At 40.0% G+C, this 19189-nt stretch overlaps 25 non-coding genes and 13 pseudogenes across 25 annotated transcripts; all 38 read right to left on the reverse strand.

Annotated features, from left to right (window-relative positions):
• Positions 1-269: 269 nt before the first annotated feature.
• LOC146051688 (5S ribosomal RNA) lies at positions 270-388 on the reverse strand. Its single transcript, XR_014466884.1, has one exon. It is a non-coding gene; the product is annotated as a 5S ribosomal RNA (ribosomal RNA).
• A 345-nt stretch (positions 389-733) lies between these two features.
• Positions 734-852, reverse strand: LOC146052082 (5S ribosomal RNA; annotated as a pseudogene).
• A 346-nt stretch (positions 853-1198) lies between these two features.
• Positions 1199-1317, reverse strand: LOC146051782 (5S ribosomal RNA). The gene has a single exon (XR_014466970.1). It is a non-coding gene; the product is annotated as a 5S ribosomal RNA (ribosomal RNA).
• A 345-nt stretch (positions 1318-1662) lies between these two features.
• LOC146052069 (5S ribosomal RNA) lies at positions 1663-1781 on the reverse strand (annotated as a pseudogene).
• A 345-nt stretch (positions 1782-2126) lies between these two features.
• Positions 2127-2245, reverse strand: LOC146051689 (5S ribosomal RNA). The gene has a single exon (XR_014466885.1). It is a non-coding gene; the product is annotated as a 5S ribosomal RNA (ribosomal RNA).
• A 344-nt stretch (positions 2246-2589) lies between these two features.
• Positions 2590-2708, reverse strand: LOC146051751 (5S ribosomal RNA). Its single transcript, XR_014466942.1, has one exon. It is a non-coding gene; the product is annotated as a 5S ribosomal RNA (ribosomal RNA).
• A 345-nt stretch (positions 2709-3053) lies between these two features.
• On the reverse strand, positions 3054-3172 carry LOC146051927 (5S ribosomal RNA). Its single transcript, XR_014467101.1, has one exon. It is a non-coding gene; the product is annotated as a 5S ribosomal RNA (ribosomal RNA).
• A 346-nt stretch (positions 3173-3518) lies between these two features.
• Positions 3519-3637, reverse strand: LOC146051783 (5S ribosomal RNA). Its single transcript, XR_014466971.1, has one exon. It is a non-coding gene; the product is annotated as a 5S ribosomal RNA (ribosomal RNA).
• A 345-nt stretch (positions 3638-3982) lies between these two features.
• Positions 3983-4101, reverse strand: LOC146052070 (5S ribosomal RNA; annotated as a pseudogene).
• A 345-nt stretch (positions 4102-4446) lies between these two features.
• Positions 4447-4565, reverse strand: LOC146051690 (5S ribosomal RNA). The gene has a single exon (XR_014466886.1). It is a non-coding gene; the product is annotated as a 5S ribosomal RNA (ribosomal RNA).
• A 345-nt stretch (positions 4566-4910) lies between these two features.
• On the reverse strand, positions 4911-5029 carry LOC146051820 (5S ribosomal RNA). Its single transcript, XR_014467004.1, has one exon. It is a non-coding gene; the product is annotated as a 5S ribosomal RNA (ribosomal RNA).
• A 346-nt stretch (positions 5030-5375) lies between these two features.
• LOC146051691 (5S ribosomal RNA) lies at positions 5376-5494 on the reverse strand. Its single transcript, XR_014466887.1, has one exon. It is a non-coding gene; the product is annotated as a 5S ribosomal RNA (ribosomal RNA).
• Positions 5495-5839: 345 nt separating this feature from the next.
• LOC146051692 (5S ribosomal RNA) lies at positions 5840-5958 on the reverse strand. Its single transcript, XR_014466888.1, has one exon. It is a non-coding gene; the product is annotated as a 5S ribosomal RNA (ribosomal RNA).
• A 346-nt stretch (positions 5959-6304) lies between these two features.
• On the reverse strand, positions 6305-6423 carry LOC146051961 (5S ribosomal RNA). The gene has a single exon (XR_014467132.1). It is a non-coding gene; the product is annotated as a 5S ribosomal RNA (ribosomal RNA).
• A 345-nt stretch (positions 6424-6768) lies between these two features.
• LOC146051791 (5S ribosomal RNA) lies at positions 6769-6887 on the reverse strand. Its single transcript, XR_014466978.1, has one exon. It is a non-coding gene; the product is annotated as a 5S ribosomal RNA (ribosomal RNA).
• A 346-nt stretch (positions 6888-7233) lies between these two features.
• LOC146052044 (5S ribosomal RNA) lies at positions 7234-7352 on the reverse strand (annotated as a pseudogene).
• A 345-nt stretch (positions 7353-7697) lies between these two features.
• LOC146051687 (5S ribosomal RNA) lies at positions 7698-7816 on the reverse strand. Its single transcript, XR_014466883.1, has one exon. It is a non-coding gene; the product is annotated as a 5S ribosomal RNA (ribosomal RNA).
• Positions 7817-8162: 346 nt separating this feature from the next.
• On the reverse strand, positions 8163-8281 carry LOC146051699 (5S ribosomal RNA). Its single transcript, XR_014466894.1, has one exon. It is a non-coding gene; the product is annotated as a 5S ribosomal RNA (ribosomal RNA).
• A 346-nt stretch (positions 8282-8627) lies between these two features.
• On the reverse strand, positions 8628-8746 carry LOC146051711 (5S ribosomal RNA). Its single transcript, XR_014466905.1, has one exon. It is a non-coding gene; the product is annotated as a 5S ribosomal RNA (ribosomal RNA).
• Positions 8747-9092: 346 nt separating this feature from the next.
• On the reverse strand, positions 9093-9211 carry LOC146051723 (5S ribosomal RNA). Its single transcript, XR_014466916.1, has one exon. It is a non-coding gene; the product is annotated as a 5S ribosomal RNA (ribosomal RNA).
• Positions 9212-9557: 346 nt separating this feature from the next.
• Positions 9558-9676, reverse strand: LOC146052049 (5S ribosomal RNA; annotated as a pseudogene).
• Positions 9677-10021: 345 nt separating this feature from the next.
• Positions 10022-10140, reverse strand: LOC146052062 (5S ribosomal RNA; annotated as a pseudogene).
• A 345-nt stretch (positions 10141-10485) lies between these two features.
• LOC146052023 (5S ribosomal RNA) lies at positions 10486-10604 on the reverse strand (annotated as a pseudogene).
• A 345-nt stretch (positions 10605-10949) lies between these two features.
• On the reverse strand, positions 10950-11068 carry LOC146051803 (5S ribosomal RNA). The gene has a single exon (XR_014466989.1). It is a non-coding gene; the product is annotated as a 5S ribosomal RNA (ribosomal RNA).
• Positions 11069-11413: 345 nt separating this feature from the next.
• Positions 11414-11532, reverse strand: LOC146051913 (5S ribosomal RNA). The gene has a single exon (XR_014467088.1). It is a non-coding gene; the product is annotated as a 5S ribosomal RNA (ribosomal RNA).
• Positions 11533-11877: 345 nt separating this feature from the next.
• Positions 11878-11996, reverse strand: LOC146052052 (5S ribosomal RNA; annotated as a pseudogene).
• A 345-nt stretch (positions 11997-12341) lies between these two features.
• On the reverse strand, positions 12342-12460 carry LOC146051693 (5S ribosomal RNA). The gene has a single exon (XR_014466889.1). It is a non-coding gene; the product is annotated as a 5S ribosomal RNA (ribosomal RNA).
• Positions 12461-12805: 345 nt separating this feature from the next.
• Positions 12806-12924, reverse strand: LOC146051928 (5S ribosomal RNA). The gene has a single exon (XR_014467102.1). It is a non-coding gene; the product is annotated as a 5S ribosomal RNA (ribosomal RNA).
• Positions 12925-13270: 346 nt separating this feature from the next.
• Positions 13271-13389, reverse strand: LOC146052059 (5S ribosomal RNA; annotated as a pseudogene).
• A 1861-nt stretch (positions 13390-15250) lies between these two features.
• Positions 15251-15369, reverse strand: LOC146051694 (5S ribosomal RNA). Its single transcript, XR_014466890.1, has one exon. It is a non-coding gene; the product is annotated as a 5S ribosomal RNA (ribosomal RNA).
• Positions 15370-15715: 346 nt separating this feature from the next.
• Positions 15716-15834, reverse strand: LOC146051695 (5S ribosomal RNA). Its single transcript, XR_014466891.1, has one exon. It is a non-coding gene; the product is annotated as a 5S ribosomal RNA (ribosomal RNA).
• Positions 15835-16179: 345 nt separating this feature from the next.
• LOC146052084 (5S ribosomal RNA) lies at positions 16180-16298 on the reverse strand (annotated as a pseudogene).
• A 346-nt stretch (positions 16299-16644) lies between these two features.
• Positions 16645-16763, reverse strand: LOC146051786 (5S ribosomal RNA). The gene has a single exon (XR_014466973.1). It is a non-coding gene; the product is annotated as a 5S ribosomal RNA (ribosomal RNA).
• A 345-nt stretch (positions 16764-17108) lies between these two features.
• Positions 17109-17227, reverse strand: LOC146052092 (5S ribosomal RNA; annotated as a pseudogene).
• Positions 17228-17572: 345 nt separating this feature from the next.
• Positions 17573-17691, reverse strand: LOC146051880 (5S ribosomal RNA). Its single transcript, XR_014467058.1, has one exon. It is a non-coding gene; the product is annotated as a 5S ribosomal RNA (ribosomal RNA).
• Positions 17692-18036: 345 nt separating this feature from the next.
• Positions 18037-18155, reverse strand: LOC146051923 (5S ribosomal RNA). Its single transcript, XR_014467097.1, has one exon. It is a non-coding gene; the product is annotated as a 5S ribosomal RNA (ribosomal RNA).
• Positions 18156-18500: 345 nt separating this feature from the next.
• On the reverse strand, positions 18501-18609 carry LOC146052100 (5S ribosomal RNA; annotated as a pseudogene).
• Positions 18610-18954: 345 nt separating this feature from the next.
• Positions 18955-19073, reverse strand: LOC146052071 (5S ribosomal RNA; annotated as a pseudogene).
• Positions 19074-19189: the final 116 nt, after the last annotated feature.

A 19189-nucleotide genomic window follows, 5' to 3' on the forward strand; every position in this document is an offset into this window, starting at 1 on the left:
GCTTACTGAAAAAAATCATGTGTTGGTAATGTAAAAAGACCTACAGGACATGATATTAGCAGGGGGTCTTAAATTAAACTACTAAAGAGGCTCAACACTGTTTAGCTGCCAAAAGCAGTTGGAATTGGGCCTAAACAGTGTGGTAAGTCTTTAGGTGATGGCTATTGTGTCTGTTTGACCTCTTCCAAATGTCTGTACTGGCAATAAAAAGAAAAAGTTTCCAATTTAAATAGCTAGAGAATAAAAACAATTTTCCAGTAATGTGAAAAAACCTACAGCACCTGGTGTTCCCATGTGGTCTCCCACCCAAGTACTAACCAGGCCCAACACTGCTTAGCTTCCAAGATCAGACGAGATTGGGCCTATCCAATGTGGTATGGCTGTAGGTGAGTTAAAAGCACTTTTTTGCCCTCTTCTACTTCTATCACCAGGTAAGCTAATACAAACGTTTCCTAACTGTATTGGCTTACTGAAAAAAATCATGTGTTGGTAATGTTAAAAGACCTACAGGACATGATATTAGCAGGGGGTCTTAAATTAAACTACAAAAGAGGCTCAACACTGTTTAGCTGCCAAAAGCAGTTGGAATTGAGCCTAAACAGTGTGGTAAGTCTTTAGGTGATGGCTATTGTGTCTGTTTGACCTCTTCCAAATGTCTGTGCTGGCAATAAAAAGAAAAAGTTTCCAATTTAAATAGCTAGAGAATAAAAACAATTTGCCAGTAATGTGAAAAAACCTACAGCACCTGGTGTTCCCAGGTGGTCTCCCACCCAAGTACTAACCAGGCCCAACACTGCTTAGCTTCCAAGATCAGACGAAATTAGGCCTATCCAATGTAGTATGGCTAGAGGTGAGATACAGGCACTTTTTTGCCCTCTTCTACTTTTATCACCAGGTAAGCTAATAAAAAAGTTTCCTAACTGTATTGGCTTACTTAAAAAAAATCATGTGTTGGTAATGTAAAAAGACCTACAGGACATGATATTAGCAGGGGGTCTTAAATTAAACTACTAAAGAGGCTCAACACTGTTTAGCTGCCAAAAGCAGTTGGAATTGGGCCTAAACAGTGTGGTAAGTCTTTAGGTGAAGTCTATTGTGTCTTTTTGACCTCTTCCAAATGTCTGTACTGGCAATAAAAAGAAAAAGTTTCCAATTTAAATAGCTAGAGAATAAAAACAATTTGCCTGTGATGTGAAAAAACCTACAGCACCTGGTGTTCTCATGTGGTCTCCCACCCAAGTACTAACCAGGCCCAACACTGCTTAGCTTCCAAGATCAGACGAGATTGGGCCTATCCAATGTGGTATGGCTGTAGATGATATACAGGCACTTTTTTGCCCTCTTCTACTTCTATCACCAGGTAAGCTAAAAAAAAGGTTTCCTAACTGTATTGGCTTACTGAAAAAAATCATGTGTTGGTAATGTAAAAAGACCTACAGGACATGATATTAGCAGGGGTTCTTAAATTAAACTACTAAAGAGGCTCAACACTGTTTAGCTGCCAAAAGCAGTTGGAATTGGGCCTAAACAGTGTGGTAAGTCTTTAGGTGATGGCTATTGTGTCTGTTTGACCTCTTCCAAATGTCTGTACTGGCAATAAAAAGAAAAAGTTCCCAATTTAAATAGCTAGAGAATAAAAACAATTTGCCAGTAATGTGAAAAAACCTACAGCACCTGGTGTTCCCATGTGGTCTCCCACCCAAGTACTAACCAGGCCCAAAACTGCTTAGCTTCCAAGATAAGACGAGATTGGGCCTATCCAATGTGGTATGGCTGTAGGTGAGATACAGGCACTTTTTTGCCCTCTTCTACTTCTATCACCAGGTAAGCTAATACAAAAGTTTCCTAACTGTATTGGCTTACGGAAAAAAATCATTTGTTGGTCATGTAAAAAGACCTACAGGACATGATATTAGCAGGGGGTCTTAAATTAAACTACAAAAGAGGCTCAACACTGTTTAGCTGCCAAAAGCAGTTGGAATTGAGCCTAAACAGTGTGGTAAGTCTTTAGCTGATGGCTATTGTGTCTGTTTGACCTCTTCCAAATGTCTGTGCTGGCAATAAAATGAAAAAGTTTCCAATATAAATAGCTAGAGAATAAAAACAATTTGCCAGTAATGTGAAAAAACCTACAGCACCTGGTGTTCCCATGTGGTCTCCCACCCAAGTACTAACCAGGCCCAACACTGCTTAGCTTCCAAGATCAGACGAGATTGGGCCTATCCAATGTGGTATGGCTGTAGGTGAGTTAAATTCACTTTTTTGCCCTCTTCTACTACTATCACCAGGTAAGCTAATACAAAAGTTTCCTAACTGTATTGGCTTACTGAAAAAAATCATGTGTTGGTAATGAAAAAAGACCTACAAGACATGATATTAGCAGGGGGTCTTAAATTAAACTACTAAAGAGGCTCAACACTGTTAAGCTGCCAAAAGCAGTTGGAATTGGGCCTAAACATTGTGGTAAGTCTTTAGGTGATGGCTATTGTGTCTGTTTGACCTCTTCCAAATGTCTGTACTGGCAATAAAAAGAAAAAGTTTCCAATTTAAATAGCTAGAGAAAAAAACAATTTGCCTGTAATGTGAAAAAACCTACAGCACCTGGTGTTCCCATGTGATCTCCCACCCAAGTACTAACCAGGCCCAACACTGCTTAGCTTCCAAGATCAGACGAGATTGGGCCTATCCAGTGTGGTATGGCTGTAGGTGAGATACAGGCACTTTTTTGCCCTCTTCTACTTCTATCACCAGGTAAGCTAATAAAAAAGTTTCCTAACTGTATTGGCTTACTGAAAAAAATCATGTGTTGGTAATGTAAAAAGACCTACAGGACATGATATTAGCAGGGGGTCTTAAATTAAACTACAAAAGAGGCTCAACACTGTTTAGCTGCCAAAAGCAGTTGGAATTGAGCCTAAACAGTGTGGTAAGTCTTTAGGTGATGGCTATTGTGTCTGTTTGACCTCTTCCAAATGTCTGTGCTGGCAATAAAAAGAAAAAGTTTCCAATTTAAATAGCTAGAGAATAAAAACAATTTGCCAGTAATGTGAAAAAACCTACAGCACCTGGTGTTCCCAGGTGGTCTCCCACCCAAGTACTAACCAGGCCCAACACTGCTTAGCTTCCAAGATCAGACGAAATTAGGCCTATCCAATGTGGTATGGCTGTAGGTGAGATACAGGCACTTTTTTGCCCTCTTCTACTTTTATCACCAGGTAAGCTAATAAAAAAGTTTCCTAACTGTATTGGCTTACTTAAAAAAAATCATGTGTTGGTAATGTAAAAAGACCTACAGGACATGATATTAGCAGGGGGTCTTAAATTAAACTACTAAACAGGCTCAACACTGTTTAGCTGCCAAAAGCAGTTGGAATTGGGCCTAAACAGTGTGGTAAGTCTTTAGGTGAAGTCTATTGTGTCTTTTTGACCTCTTCCAAATGTCTGTACTGGCAATAAAAAGAAAAAGTTTCCAATTTAAATAGCTAGAGAATAAAAACAATTTGCCTGTGATGTGAAAAAACCTACAGCACCTGGTGTTCTCATGTGGTCTCCCACCCAAGTACTAACCAGGCCCAACACTGCTTAGCTTCCAAGATCAGACGAGATTGGGCCTATCCAATGTGGTATGGCTGTAGATGATATACAGGCACTTTTTTGCCCTCTTCTACTTCTATCACCAGGTAAGCTAATAAAAAGGTTTCCTAACTGTATTGGCTTACTGAAAAAAATCATGTGTTGGTAATGTAAAAAGACCTACAGGACATGATATTAGCAGGGGGTCTTAAATTAAACTACTAAAGAGGCTCAACACTGTTTAGCTGCCAAAAGCAGTTGGAATTGGGCCTAAACAGTGTGGTAAGTCTTTAGGTGATGGCTATTGTGTCTGTTTGACCTCTTCCAAATGTCTGTACTGGCAATAAAAAGAAAAAGTTCCCAATTTAAATAGCTAGAGAATAAAAACAATTTGCCAGTAATGTGAAAAAACCTACAGCACCTGGTGTTCCCATGTGGTCTCCCACCCAAGTACTAACCAGGCCCAAAACTGCTTAGCTTCCAAGATAAGACGAGATTGGGCCTATCCAATGTGGTATGGCTGTAGGTGAGATACAGGCACTTTTTTGCCCTCTTCTACTTCTATCACCAGGTAAGCTAATACAAAAGTTTCCTAACTGTATTGGCTTACGGAAAAAAATCATTTGTTGGTCATGTAAAAAGACCTACAGGACATGATATTAGCAGGGGGTCTTAAATTAAACTACAAAAGAGGCTCAACACTGTTTAGCTGCCAAAAGCAGTTGGAATTGAGCCTAAACAGTGTGGTAAGTCTTTAGCTGATGGCTATTGTGTCTGTTTGACCTCTTCCAAATGTCTGTGCTGGCAATAAAATGAAAAAGTTTCCAATATAAATAGCTAGAGAATAAAAACAATTTGCCAGTAATGTGAAAAAACCTACAGCACCTGGTGTTCCCATGTGGTCTCCCACCCAAGTACTAACCAGGCCCAACACTGCTTAGCTTCCAAGATCAGACGAGATTGGGCCTATCCAATGTGGTATGGCTGTAGGTGAGTTAAATTCACTTTTTTGCCCTCTTCTACTTCTATCACCAGGTAAGCTAATACAAAAGTTTCCTAACTGTATTGGCTTACTGAAAAAAATCATGTGTTGGTAATGTAAAAAGACCTACAGGACATGATATTAGCAGGGGGTCTTAAATTAAACTACTAAAGAGGCTCAACACTGTTTAGCTGCCAAAAGCAGTTGGAATTGGGCCTAAACAGTGTGGTAAGTCTTTAGGTGATGGCTATTGTGTCTGTTTGAACTCTTCCAAATGTCTGTGCTGGCAATAAAAAGAAAAAGTTTCCAATCTAAATAGCTAGAGAATAAAAACAATTTGCCAGTAATGTGAAAAAACCTACAGCACCTGGTGTTCCCATGTGGTCTCCCACCCAAGTACTAACCAGGCCCAACACTGCTTAACTTCCAAGATCAGACGAGGTTGGGCCTATCCAATGTGGTATGGCTGTAGGTGAGATACAAGCACTTTTTTGCCCTCTTCTACTTCTATCACCAGGTAAGCTAATAAAAAAGTTTCCTAACTGTATTGGCTTACTTAAAAAAAATCATGTGTTGGTAATGTAAAAAGACCTACAGGACATGATATTAGCAGGGGGTCTTAAATTAAACTACTAAAGAGGCTCAACACTGTTTAGCTGCCAAAAGCAGTTGGAATTGGGCCTAAACAGTGTGGTAATTCTTTAGGTGATGGCTATTGTGTCTGTTTGACCTCTTCCAAATGTCTGTACTGGCAATAAAAAGAAAAAGTTTCCAATTTAAATAGCTAGAGAATAAAAACAATTTGCCTGTAATGTGAAAAAACCTACAGCACCTGGTGTTCCCATGTGGTCTCCCACCCAAGTACTAACCAGGCCCAACACTGCTTAGCTTCCAAGATCAGACGAGATTGGGCCTATCCAATGTGGTATGGCTGTAGGTGAGATACAGGCACTTTTTTGCCCTCTTCTACTTCTATCACCAGGTAAGCTGATAAAAAAGTTTCCTAACTGTATTGGCTTACTGAAAAAAATCATGTGTTGGTAATGTAAAAAGACCTACAGGACATGATATTAGCAGGGGGTCTTAAATTAAACTACTAAACAGGCTCAACACTGTTTAGCTGCCAAAAGCAGTTGGAATTGGGCCTAAACAGTGTGGTAAGTCTTTAGGTGATGGCAATTGTGTCTGTTTGACCTCTTCCAAATGTCTGTACTGGCAATAAAAAGAAAAAGTTTCCAATTTAAATAGCTAGAGAATAAAAACAATTTGCCTGTAATGTGAAAAAACCTACAGCACCTGGTGTTCCCATGTGGTCTCCCACCCAAGTACTAACCAGGCCCAACACTGCTTAGCTTCCAAGATCAGACGAGATTGGGCCTATCCAATGTGGTATGGCTGTAGGTGAGATACAGGCACTTTTTTGCCCTCTTCTACTTCTATCACCAGGTAAGCTAATAAAAAAGTTTCCTAACTGTATTGGCTTACTGAAAAAAATCATGTGTTGGTAATGTAAAAAGACCTACAGGACATGATATTAGCAGGGAGTCTTAAATTAAACTACTAAAGGGGACCAACACTGTTTAGCTGCCAAAAGCAGTTGGAATTGGGCCTAAACAGTGTGGTAAGTCTTTAGGTGATGGCTATTGTGTCTGTTTGACCTCTTCCAAATGTCTGTACTGGCAATAAAAATAAAAAGTTTCCAATTTAAATAGCTAGAGAATAAAAAAAAAATTGCCTGTAATGTGAAAAAACCGACAGCACCTGGTGTTCCCATGTGGTCTCCCACCAAAGTACTAACCAGGCCCAACACTGCTTAGCTTCCAAGTTCAGACGAGATTGGGCCTATCCAATGTGGTATGGCTGTAGTTGAGATACAGGCACTTTTTTGCCCTCTTCTACTTCTATCACCAGGTAAGCTAATAAAAAAGTTTCCTAACTGTATTGGCTTACTGAAAAAAATCATGTGTTGGTAATGTAAAAAGACCTACAGGACATGATATTAGCAGGGGGTCTTAAATTAAACTACTAAAGAGGCTCAACACTGTTTAGCTGCCACAAGTAGTTGGAATTGGGCCTAAACAGTGTGGTAAGTCTTTAGGAGATGGCTATTGTGTCTGTTTGACCTCTTCCAAATGTCTGTACTGGCAATAAAAAGAAAAAGTTTCCAATTTAAATAGCTAGAGAATAAAAACAATTTGCCTGTAATGTGAAAAAACCTACAGCACCTGGTGTTCCCATGTGGTCTCCCACCCAAGTACTAACCAAGCCCAACACTGCTTAGCTTCCAAGATCAGACGAGATTGGGACTATCCAATGTGGTATGGCTGTAGGTGAGATACAGGCACTTTTTTGCCCTCTTCTACTTCTATCACCAGGTAAGCTAATAAAAAAGTTTCCTAACTGTATTGGCTTACTTAAAAAAAATCATGTGTTGGTAATGTAAAAAGAACTACAGGACATGATATTAGCAGGGGGTCTTAAATTAAACTACTAAAGAGGCTCAACACTGTTTAGCTGCCAAAAGCAGTTGGAATTGGGCCTAAACAGTGTGGTAAGTCTTTAGGTGATGGCTATTGTGTCTGTTTGACCTCTTCCAAATGTCTGTACTGGCAATAAAAAGAAAAAGCTTCCAATTTAAATAGCTAGAGAATAAAAACAATTTGCCAGTAATGTGAAAAAACCTACAGCACCTGGTGATCCCATGTGGTCTCCCACCCAAGTACTAACCAGGCCCAACACTGCTTAGCTTCCAAGATCAGACGAGATTGGGCCTATCCAATGTGGTATGGATGTAGGTGAGTTAATGGCACTTGTTTGCCCTCTTCTACTTCTATCACCAGGTAAGCTAATACAAAAGTTTCCTAACTGTATTGGCTTACTGAAAAAAATCATGTGTTGGTAATGTAAAAAGACCTACAGTACATGATATTAGCAGGGGGTCTTAAATTAAACTACAAAAGAGGCTCAACACTGTTTAGCTGCCAAAAGCAGTTGGAATTGAGCCTAAACAGTGTGGTAAGTCTTTAGGTGATGGCTATTGTGTCTGTTTGACCTCTTCCAAATGTCTGTGCTGGCAATAAAAAGAAAAAGTTTCCTATATAAATAGCTAGAGAATAAAAACAATTTGCCAGTAATGTGAAAAAACCTACAGCACCTGGTGTTCCCAGGTGGTCTCCCACCCAAGTACTAACCAGGCCCAACACTGCTTAGCTTCCAAGATCAGACGAGATTGGGCCTATCCAATGTGGTATGGCTGTAGGTGAGATACAGGCACTTTTTTGCCCTCTTCTACTTCTATCACCAGGTAAGCTAATAAAAAAGTTTCCTAACTGTATTGGCTTACTTAAAAAAAATCATGTGTTGGTAATGTAAAAAGACCTACAGGACATGATATTAGCAGGGGGTCTTAAATTAAACTACTAAACAGGCTTAACACTGTTTAGCTGCCAAAAGCAGTTGGAATTTGGCCTAAACAGTGTGGTAAGTCTTTAGGTGATGGCTATTGTGTCTGTTTGACCTCTTCCAAATGTCTGTGCTGGCAATAAAAAGAAAAAGTTTCCTATATAAATAGCTAGAGAATAAAAACAATTTGCCAGTAATGTGAAAAAACCTACAGCACCTGGTGTTCCCAGGTGGTCTCCCACCCAAGTACTAACCAGGCCCAACACTGCTTAGCTTCCAAGATCAGACGAGATTGGGCCTATCCAATGTGGTATGGCTGTAGGTGAGATACAGGCACTTTTTTGCCCTCTTCTACTTCTATCACCAGGTAAGCTAATAAAAAAGTTTCCTAACTGTATTGGCTTACTTAAAAAAAATCATGTGTTGGTAATGTAAAAAGACCTACAGGACATGATATTAGCAGGGGGTCTTAAATTAAACTACTAAACAGGCTTAACACTGTTTAGCTGCCAAAAGCAGTTGGAATTGAGCCTAAACAGTGTGGTAAGTCTTTAGGTGATGGCTATTGTGTCTGTTTGACCTCTTCCAAATGTCTGTGCTGGCAATAAAAAGAAAAAGTTTCCTATATAAATAGCTAGAGAATAAAAACAATTTGCCAGTAATGTGAAAAAACCTACAGCACCTGGTGTTCCCAGGTGGTCTCCCACCCAAGTACTAACCAGGCCCAACACTGCTTAGCTTCCAAGATCAGACGAGATTGGGCCTATCCAATGTGGTATGGCTGTAGGTGAGATACAGGCACTTTTTTGCCCTCTTCTACTTCTATCACCAGGTAAGCTAATAAAAAAGTTTCCTAACTGTATTGGCTTACTTAAAAAAAATCATGTGTTGGTAATGTAAAAAGACCTACAGGACATGATATTAGCAGGGGGTCTTAAATTAAACTACTAAACAGGCTTAACACTGTTTAGCTTCCAAAAGCAGTTGGAATTTGGCCTAAACAGTGTGGTAAGTCTTTAGGTGATGGCTATTGTGTCTGTTTGACCTCTTCCAAATGTCTGTACTGGCAAGAAAAAGAAAAAGTTTCCAATTTAAATAGCTAGAGAATAAAAACAATTTGCCAGTAATGTGAAAAAACCTACAGCACCTGGTGTTCCCAGGTGGTCTCCCACCCAAGTACTAACCAGGCCCAACACTGCTTAGCTTCCAAGATCAGACGAGATTGGGCCTATCCAATGTGGTATGGCTGTAGGTGAGATACAGGCACTTTTTTGCCCTCTTCTACTTCTATCACCAGGTAAGCTAATAAAAAAGTTTCCTAACTGTATTGGCTTACTTAAAAAAAATCATGTGTTGGTAATGTAAAAAGACCTACAGGACATGATCTTAGCAGGGGGTCTTAAATTAAACTACTAAACAGGCTCAACACTGTTTAGCTGCCAAAAGCAGTTGGAATTGGGCCTAAACAGTGTGGTAAGTCTTTAGGTGATGGCTATTGTGTCTGTTTGACCTCTTCCAAATGTCTGTACTGGCAATAAAAAGAAAAAATTTCCAATTTAAATAGCTAGAGAATAAAAACAATTTGCCTGTAATGTGAAAAAACCTACAGCACCTGGTGTTCCCATGTGGTCTCCCACCCAAGTAGTAACCAGTCCCAACACTGCTTAGCTTCCAAGATCAGACGAGATTGGGCCTATCCAATGTGGTATGGCTGTAGGTGAGATACAGGCACTTTTTTGCCCTCTTCTACTTCTATCACCAGGTAAGCTAATAAAAAAGTTTCCTAACTGTATTGGCTTACTGAAAAAAATCATGTGTTGGTAATGTAAAAAGACCTACAGGACATGATATTAGCAGGGGGTCTTAAATTAAACTACTAAAGAGGCTCAACACTGTTTAGCTGCCAGAAGCAGTTGAAATTGGGCCTAAACAGTGTGGTAAGTCTTTAGGTGATGGCTATTGTGTCTGTTTGACCTCTTCCAAATGTCTGTACTGGCAATAAAAAGAAAAAGTTTCCAATTTAAATAGCTAGAGAATAAAAACAATTTGCCTGTAATGTGAAAAAACCTACAGCACCTGGTGTTCCCATGTGGTCTCCCACCCAAGTACTAACCAAGCCCAACACGGCATAGCTTCCAAGATCAGACGAGATTGGGACTATCCAATGTGGTATGGCTGTAGGTGAGATACAGGCACTTTTTTGCCCTCTTCTACTTCTATCACCAGGTAAGCTAATAAAAAAGTTTCCTAACTGTATTGGCTTACTGAAAAAAATCATGTGTTGGTAATGTAAAAAGACCTACAGGACATGATATTAGCAGGGGGTCTTAAATTAAACTACTAAAGAGGCTCAACACTGTTTAGCTGCCAAAAGCAGTTGGAATTGGGCCTAAACAGTGTGGTAAGTCTTTAGGTGATGGCTATTGTGTCTGTTTGACCTCTTCCAAATGTCTGTACTGGCAATAAAAAGAAAAAGTTCCCAATTTAAATAGCTAGAGAATAAAAACAATTTGCCAGTAATGTGAAAAAACCTACAGCACCTGGTGTTCCCATGTGGTCTCCCACCCAAGTACTAACCAGGCCCAAAACTGCTTAGCTTCCAAGATCAGACGAGATTGGTCCTATCCAATGTGGTATGGCTGTAGGTGAAATACAGGCACTTTTTTGCCCTCTTCTACTTCTATCACCAGGTAAGCTAATACAAAAGTTCCCTAACTGTATTGGCTTACGGAAAAAAATCATGTGTTGGTAATGTAAAAAGACCTACAGGACATGATATTAGCAGGGGGTCTTAAATTAAACTACAATAGAGGCTCAACACTGTTTAGCTGCCAAAAGTAGTTGGAATTGAGCCTAAACAGTGTGGTAAGTCTTTAGCTGATGGCTATTGTGTCTGTTTGACTTCTTCCAAATCTCTGTGCTGGCAATAAAATGAAAAAGTTTCCAATATAAATAGCTATAGAATAAAAACAATTTGCCAGTGATGTGAAAAAACCTACAGCACCTGGTGTTCCCATTTGGTCTCCCACCCAAGTACTAACCAGGCCCAACACTGCTTAGCTTCCAAGATCAGACGAGATTGGGCCTATCCAATGTGGTATGGCTGTAGGTGAGTTATATTCACTTTTTTGCCCTCTTCTACTTCTATCACCAGGTAAGCTAATAAAAAAGTTTCCTAACTGTATTGGCTTACTGAAAAAAATCATGTGTTGGTAATGTAAAAAGACCTACAGGACATGATATTAGCAGGGGGTCTTAAATTAAACTACTAAAGAGGCTCAACACTGTTTAGCTGCCAAAAGTAGTTGGAATTGGGCCTAAACAGTGTGGTAAGTCTTTAGGAGATGGCTATTGTGTCTGTTTGACCTCTTCCAAATGTCTGTACTGGCAATAAAAAGAAAAAGTTTCCAATTTAAATAGCTAGAGAATAAAAACAATTTGCCTGTAATGTGAAAAAACCTACAGCACCTGGTGTTCCCATGTGGTCTCCCACCCAAGTACTAACCAGGCCCAACACTGCTTAGCTTCCAAGATCAGACAAGATTGGGCCTATCCAATGTGGTATGGCTGTAGGTGAGATACAGGCACTTTTTTGCCCTCTTCTACTTCTATCACCAGGTAAGCTAATAAAAAAGTTTCCTAACTGTATTGGCTTACTGAAAAAAATCATGTGTTGGTAATGTAAAAAGACCTACAGGACATGATATTAGCAGGGGGTCTTAAATTAAACTACAAAAGAGGCTCAACACTGTTTAACTGCCAAAAGCAGTTGGAATTGAGCCTAAACAGTGTGGTAAGTCTTTAGCTGATGGCTATTGTGTCTGTTTGACCTCTTCCAAATGTCTGTGCTGGCAATAAAATGAAAAAGTTTCCAATATAAATAGCTAGAGAATAAAAACAATTTGCCAGTAATGTGAAAAAACCTACAGCACCTGGTGTTCCCATGTGGTCTCCTACCCAAGTACTAACCAGGCCCAACACTGCTTAGCTTCCAAGATCAGACGATATTGGGCCTATCCAATGTGGTATGGCTGTAGGTGAGTTAAATTCACTTTTTTGCCCTCTTCTACTTCTATCACCAGGTAAGCTAATACAAAAGTTTCCTAACTGTATTGGCTTACTGAAAAAAATCATGTGTTGGTAATGTAAAAAGACCTACAGGACATGATATTAGCAGGGGGTCTTAAATTAAACTACTAAAGAGGCTCAACACTGTTAAGCTGCCAAAAGCAGTTGGAATTGGGCCTAAACAGTGTGGTAAGTCTTTAGGTGATGGCTATTGTGTCTGTTTGACCTCTTCCAAATGTCTGTACTGGCAATAAAAAGAAAAAGTTTCCAATTTAAATAGCTAGAAAATAAAAACAATTTTCCAGTAATGTGAAAAAACCTACAGCACCTGGTGTTCCCATGTGGTCTCCCACCCAAGTACTAACCAGGCCCAACACTGCTTAGCTTCCAAGATCAGACGAGATTGGGCCTATCCAATGTGGTATGGCTGTAGGTGAGTTAAAAGCACTTTTTTGCCCTCTTCTACTTCTATCACCAGGTAAGCTAATACAAACGTTTCCTAACTGTATTGGCTTACTGAAAAAAATCATGTGTTGGTAATGTAAAAAGACCTACAGGACATGATATTAGCAGGGGGTCTTAAATTAAACTACAAAAGAGGCTCAACACTGTTTAGCTGCCAAAAGCAGTTGGAATTGAGCCTAAACAGTGCGGTAAGTCTTTAGGTGATGGCTATTGTGTCTGTTTGACCTCTTCCAAATGTCTGTGCTGGCAATAAAAAGAAAAAGTTTCCAATTTAAATAGCTAGAGAATAAAAACAATTTGCCAGTAATGTGAAAAAACCTACAGCACCTGGTGTTCCCAGGTGGTCTCCCACCCAAGTACTAACCAGGCCCAACACTGCTTAGCTTCCAAGATCAGACGAAATTAGGCCTATCCAATGTGGTATGGCTGTAGGTGAGATACAGGCACTTTTTTGCCCTCTTCTACTTTTATCACCAGGTAAGCTAATAAAAAAGTTTCCTAACTGTATTGGCTTACTTAAAAAAAATCATGTGTTGGTAATGTAAAAAGACCTACAGGACATGATATTAGCAGGGGGTCTTAAATTAAACTACTAAACAGGCTCAACACTGTTTAGCTGCCAAAAGCAGTTGGAATTGGGCCTAAACAGTGTGGTAAGTCTTTAGGTGAAGTCTATTGTGTCTTTTTGACCTCTTCCAAATGTCTGTACTGGCAATAAAAAGAAAAAGTTTCCAATTTAAATAGCTAGAGAATAAAAACAATTTGCCTGTGATGTGAAAAAACCTACAGCACCTGGTGTTCTCATGTGGTCTCCCACCCAAGTACTAACCAGGCTCAACAAAGCTTAGCTTCCAAGATCAGACGAGATTGGGCCTATCCAATGTGGTATGGCTGTAGATGATATACAGGCACTTTTTTGCCCTCTTCTACTTCTTTCACCAGGTAAGCTAATAAAAAGGTTTCCTAACTGTATTGGCTTACTGAAAAAAATCATGTGTTGGTAATGTAAAAAGACCTACAGGACATGATATTAGCAGGGGGTCTTAAATTAAACTACTAAAGAGGCTCAACACTGTTTAGCTGCCAAAAGCAGTTGGAATTGGGCCTAAAAAGTGTGGTAAGTCTTTAGGTGATGGCTATTGTGTCTGTTTGACCTCTTCCAAATGTCTGTACTGGCAATAAAAAGAAAAAGTTCCCAATTTAAATAGCTAGAGAATAAAAACAATTTGCCAGTAATGTGAAAAAACCTACAGCACTTGGTGTTCCCATGTGGTCTCCAGTGGCAAACGCAGGATTTTCAGAAGGGGGTTTCCAGAGGGGCGGAGCAAAGCACGGAGATGGACACTTAGGTGACCCAGTATATGCCGGGTCAGTTAAAGTATTATAGATAGACTAAATGTATATAAATATTAATAATAATAATAATATGAAATATATATATATATACACATACATACATACATACATACATACATACATACATACATACATACATACAGGGGCATCAACAGCAGTGTAGACCCCTGGGCATAGCAATGTATTGGGGCCCCTACCGATCCTCCAGCGGTAGGGGTGGGGAAAGCTTTGATGTCCTGTGGGTGGTATTATATCAACCGCTCAGCATGTAGGGCCTGGTTCAGTAATCTCCACTAATTACCCCTTTACTGCACAGATGGTGGGAGAAGGGGGCATTGGGCTGAATGAAGGGGCCCTGATACATAACTTCCAGGGTGGTAGAGGATGTTTAATACACAGAGGAGGGGTGTATAGTGGAGTGGGCCTATTATTCATAATTTTCTGGTGGGAGGACAGCTTGCTTGACTGCAGATATCTCCAGTTCCCGGAAATAGATTTATTAGATTTTAATGGAATTAAAAACTAGAGAATCCCACCTACCAAAAGGTACTGGGGACTTGGGGATCAGAGTTCAGGAGGCAGAGCAATCTGCCCACGAGTATATAATACTACATACCAGGTATGTGGAGCTGGAGCAGTAACAAGCTGCTGGCAGGCTGATATCTCTGGTTCTGGGAATAGTAGAGACAAGCTTCTAGTGTCCATTAAAGGGGGAGAGTCTCAGCTTTTGGAATATAGCCTCAGAAAAACTCTAAATTAAAGAGAACCCAAAATATCTGACTGGGAATAACAATTAACAGGCTTGGATGGGGACCACTGCTTTGAAGTCAGATATCTCCGGTTCCCAAGGGCCGATTTTTACAATTCTTATACCCCTGGAAAGAGGGGACCCTCAGCTTTCAGATGAGGGCCCTTAGACTCCTGGGGGGGTTTCTGGGTACTCAGAAACCCCCCCTGCGTGCGCTACTGGTCTCCCACCCAAGTACTAACCAGGCCCAAAACTGCTTAGCTTCCAAGATAAGACGAGATTGGGCCTATCCAATGTGGTATGGCTGTAGGTGAGTTAAAAGCACTTTTTTGCCCTCTTCTACTTCTATCACCAGGTAAGCTAATACAAACGTTTCCTAACTGTATTGGCTTACTGAAAAAAATCATGTGTTGGTAATGTAAAAAGACCTACAGGACATGATATTAGCAGGGGGTCTTAAATTAAACTACAAAAGAGGCTCAACACTGTTAAGCTGCCAAAAGCAGTTGGAATTGGGCCTAAACATTGTGGTAAGTCTTTAGGTGATGGCTATTGTGTCTTTTTGACCTCTTCCAAATGTCTGTACTGGCAATAAAAAGAAAAAGTTTCCAATTTAAATAGCTAGAGAAAAAAACAATTTGCCTGTAATGTGAAAAAACCTACAGCACCTGGTGTTCCCATGTGGTCTCCCACCCAAGTACTAACCAGGCCCAACACTGCTTAGCTTCCAAGATCAGACGAGATTGGGCCTATCCAATGTGGTATGGCTGTAGGTGAGATACAGGCACTTTTTTGCCCTCTTCTACTTCTATCACCAGGTAAGCTAATAAAAAAGTTTCCTAACTGTATTGGCTTACTGAAAAAAAATCATGTGTTGGTAATGTAAAAAGACCTACAGGACATGATATTAGCAGGGGGTCTTAAATTAAACTACTAAAGAGGCTCAACACTGTTTAGCTGCCAAAAGCAGTTGGAATTGGGCCTAAACAGTGTGGTAAGTCTTTAGGTGATGGCTATTGTGTCTGTTTGACCTCTTCCAAATGTCTGTACTGGCAATAAAAAGAAAAAGTTTCCAATTTAAATAGCTAGAGAATAAAAACAATTTTCCAGTAATGTGAAAAAACCTACAGCACCTGGTGTTCCCATGTGGTCTCCCACCCAAGTACTAACCAGGCCCAACACTGCTTAGCTTCCAAGATCAGACGAGATTGGGCCTATCCAATGTGGTATGGCTGTAGGTGAGTTAAAAGCACTTTTTTGCCCTCTTCTACTTCTATCACCAGGTAAGCTAATACAAACGTTTCCTAACTGTATTGGCTTACTGAAAAAAATCATGTGTTGGTAATGTAAAAAGACCTACAGGACATGATATTAGCAGGGGGTCTTAAATTAAACTACAAAAGAGGCTCAACACTGTTTAGCTGCCAAAAGCAGTTGGAATTGAGCCTAAACAGTGTGGTAAGTCTTTAGGTGATGGCTATTGTGTCTGTTTGACCTCTTCCAAATGTCTGTGCTGGCAATAAAAAGAAAAAGTTTCCAATTTAAATAGCTAGAGAATAAAAACAATTTGACAGTAATGTGAAAAAACCTACAGCACCTGGTGTTCCCAGGTGGTCTCCCACCCAAGTACTAACCAGGCCCAACACTGCTTAGCTTCCAAGATCAGACGAAATTAGGCCTATCCAATGTAGTATGGCTAGAGGTGAGATACAGGCACTTTTTTGCCCTCTTCTACTTTTATCACCAGGTAAGCTAATAAAAAAGTTTCCTAACTGTATTGGCTTACTTAAAAAAAATCATGTGTTGGTAATGTAAAAAGACCTACAGGACATGATATTAGCAGGGGGTCTTAAATTAAACTACTAAAGAGGCTCAACACTGTTTAGCTGCCAAAAGCAGTTGGAATTGGGCCTAAACAGTGTGGTAAGTCTTTAGGTGAAGTCTATTGTGTCTGTTTGACCTCTTCCAAATGTCTGTACTGGCAATAAAAAGAAAAAGTTTCCAATTTAAATAGCTAGAGAATAAAAACAATTTGCCTGTGATGTGAAAAAACCTACAGCACCTGGTGTTCTCATGTGGTCTCCCACCCAAGTACTAACCAGGCCCAACACTGCTTAGCTTCCAAGATCAGACGAGATTGGGCCTATCCAATGTGGTATGGCTGTAGATGATATACAGGCACTTTTTTGCCCTCTTCTACTTCTATCACCAGGTAAGCTAATAAAAAGGTTTCCTAACTGTATTGGCTTACTGAAAAAAATCATGTGTTGGTAATGTAAAAAGACCTACAGGACATGATATTAGCAGGGGGTCTTAAATTAAACTACTAAAGAGGCTCAACACTGTTTAGCTGCCAAAAGCAGTTGGAATTGGGCCTAAACAGTGTGGTAAGTCTTTAGGTGATGGCTATTGTGTCTGTTTGACCTCTTCCAAATGTCTGTACTGGCAATAAAAAGAAAAAGTTCCCAATTTAAATAGCTAGAGAATAAAAACAATTTGCCAGTACTGTGAAAAAACCTACAGCACCTGGTGTTCCCATGTGGTCTCCCACCCAAGTACTAACCAGGCCCAAAACTGCTTAGCTTCTAAGATAAGACGAGATTGGGCCTATCCAATGTGGTATGGCTGTAGGTGAGATACAGGCACTTTTTTGCCCTCTTCTACTTCTATCACCAGGTAAGCTAATACAAAAGTTTCCTAACTGTATTGGCTTACGGAAAAAAATCATTTGTTGGTCATGTAAAAAGACCTACAGGACATGATATTAGCAGGGGGTCTTAAATTAAACTACAAAAGAGGCTCAACACTGTTTAGCTGCCAAAAGCAGTTGGAATTGAGCCTAAACAGTGTGGTAAGTCTTTAGCTGATGGCTATTGTGTCTGTTTGACCTCTTCCAAATGTCTGTGCTGGCAATAAAATGAAAAAGTTTCCAATATAAATAGCTAGAGAATAAAAACAATTTGCCAGTAATGTGAAAAAACCTACAGCACCTGGTGTTCCCATGTGGTCTCCCACCCAAGTACTAACCAGGCCCAACACTGCTTAGCTTCCAAGATCAGGCGAGATTGGGCCTATCCAATGTGGTATGGCTGTAGGTGAGTTAAATTCACTTTTTTGCCCTCTTCTACTACTATCACCAGGTAAGCTAATACAAAAGTTTCCTAACTGTATTGGCTTACTGAAAAAAATCATGTGTTGGTAATGTAAAAAGACCTACAAGACATGATATTAGCAGGGGGTCTTAAATTAAACTACTAAAGAGGCTCAACACTGTTAAGCTGCCAAAAGCAGTTGGAATTGGGCCTAAACATTGTGGTAAGTCTTTAGGTGATGGCTATTGTGTCTGTTTGACCTCTTCCAAATGTCTGTACTGGCAATAAAAAAGAAAAAGTTTCCAATTTAAATAGCTAGAGAAAAAAACAATTTGCCTGTAATGTGAAAAAACCTACAGCACCTGGTGTTCCCATGTGATCTCCCACCCAAGTACTAACCAGACCCAACACTGCTTAGCTTCCAAGATCAGACGAGATTGGGCCTATCCAGTGTGGTATGGCTGTAGGTGAGATACAGGCACTTTTTTGCCCTCTTCTACTTCTATCACCAGGTAAGCTAATAAAAAAGTTTCCTAACTGTATTGGCTTACTGAAAAAAATCATGTGTTGGTAATGTAAAAAGACCTACAGGACATGATATTAGCAGGGGGTCTTAAATTAAACTACTAAAGAGGCTCAACACTGTTTAGCTGCCAAAAGCAGTTGGAATTGGGCCTAAACAGTGTGGTAAGTCTTTAGGTGATGGCTATTGTGTCTGTTTGACCTCTTCCAAATGTCTGTACTGGCAATAAAAAGAAAAAGTTTCCAATTTAAATAGCTAGAGAATAAAAACAATTTGCCTGTGATGTGAAAAAACCTACAGCACCTGGTGTTCTCATGTGGTCTCCCACCCAAGTACTAACCAGGCCCAACACTGCTTAGCTTCCAAGATCAGGCCTATCCAATGTGGTATGGCTGTAGATGATATACAGGCACTTTTTTGCCCTCTTCTACTTCTATCACCAGGTAAGCTAATAAAAAGGTTTCCTAACTGTATTGGCTTACTGAAAAAAATCATGTGTTGGTAATGTAAAAAGACCTACAGGACATGATATTAGCAGGGGGTCTTAAATTAAACTACTAAAGAGGCTCAACACTGTTTAGCTGCCAAAAGCAGTTGGAATTGGGCCTAAACAGTGTGGTAAGTCTTTAGGTGATGGCTATTGTGTCTGTTTGACCTCTTCCAAATGTCTGTACTGGCAATAAAAAGAAAAAGTTCCCAATTTAAATAGCTAGAGAATAAAAACAATTTGCCAGTAATGTGAAAAAACCTACAGCACCTGGTGTTCCCATGTGGTCTCCCACCCAAGTACTAACCAGGCCCAAAACTGCTTAGCTTCCAAGATAAGACGAGATTGGGCCTATCCAATGTGGTATGGCTGTAGGTGAGATACAGGCACTTTTTTGCCCTCTTCTACTTCTATCACCAGGTAAGCTAATACAAAAGTTTCCTAACTGTATTGGCTTACGGAAAAAAATCATTTGTTGGTCATGTAAAAAGAC

This window comes from Crinia signifera, unplaced genomic scaffold, assembly GCF_055691185.1.
Source record: "Crinia signifera unplaced genomic scaffold, ASM5569118v1 HAP2_SCAFFOLD_105, whole genome shotgun sequence".
Taxonomy (NCBI): domain Eukaryota; kingdom Metazoa; phylum Chordata; class Amphibia; order Anura; family Myobatrachidae; genus Crinia; species Crinia signifera.